We start from the raw sequence: 967 nt of genomic DNA, 5'->3' as shown, positions 1-967 counted from the left end.
GTCGTTATAACAGGATTCTGAATTCGCAATTATAATAAAGATAATGAAAACAACAGAAATTTCCAAATGATACAAATAATCACGATACACACACACCACACTAATAATAACCTACATAACATAAGATGATATAGTGATGATACCAGCAAATATAACTAATCATGATGGTAACGTTGACTTTTTCCTGGTCGGTTTTGAATGTGATATATCGCATTATCCCGCTAAAATATCATAATAATGACGTATTGAAAGGCGCGCCCGCGTGATGTAGTGTTCATACTCGATATGACTATACTCTTCATCATAATCTAGGTCCTGTGTTTTTGTAGAGGTCGTGAATACCACTGCACACATTATAAAAACGTATACATAATATACGTAAGTATGAAAAGTATATTAAATAAATGATGATAAAAAATCAGATAATAGTAAAATAATATGATGATAATAAATATAATATGCAAAATAGATATATAATTATTTATATATGTTTACACAAAATATCATTTTTTATTACAACGAATAGTATTGATATCATAATCATATAAGATAATGATATTATCATTATTTAAATGAATCTAATATAAATTCGTAGATAATAATGTATCTACCATTTTCACTATTCGTACTCCAAAAATTATGTCCTGAAATGTAAAGAAAATACGAGATGTTGAGTTTGAACTATCTGCGTTCTTCTTTCGAGGTTCAATATCTACATTTCTGAATTAATTTATACATAAGCAACTGTAACTCGTAGAATACTGTGTAATCCTACTGTTTAAAAGAACAATGCTAATTCAAATTGTGTTTAATACTAGAAGAATTATTGGAATGTATCGTATCGTCCAGTGCGTAACATATTATGCATAAAATAAGCGAGTGGGACAATATGTCATCAGTGTTCTCTGACGAGGTCGAATCGATAAACTGGTGAAATACACTTTCCGAAATGCTCATCTATTATCCT

This window comes from Penaeus monodon, chromosome 29 (assembly GCF_015228065.2).
Source record: "Penaeus monodon isolate SGIC_2016 chromosome 29, NSTDA_Pmon_1, whole genome shotgun sequence".
Lineage (NCBI taxonomy): Eukaryota > Metazoa > Arthropoda > Malacostraca > Decapoda > Penaeidae > Penaeus > Penaeus monodon.
Note: the sequence above shows the minus strand (reverse complement) of the source record.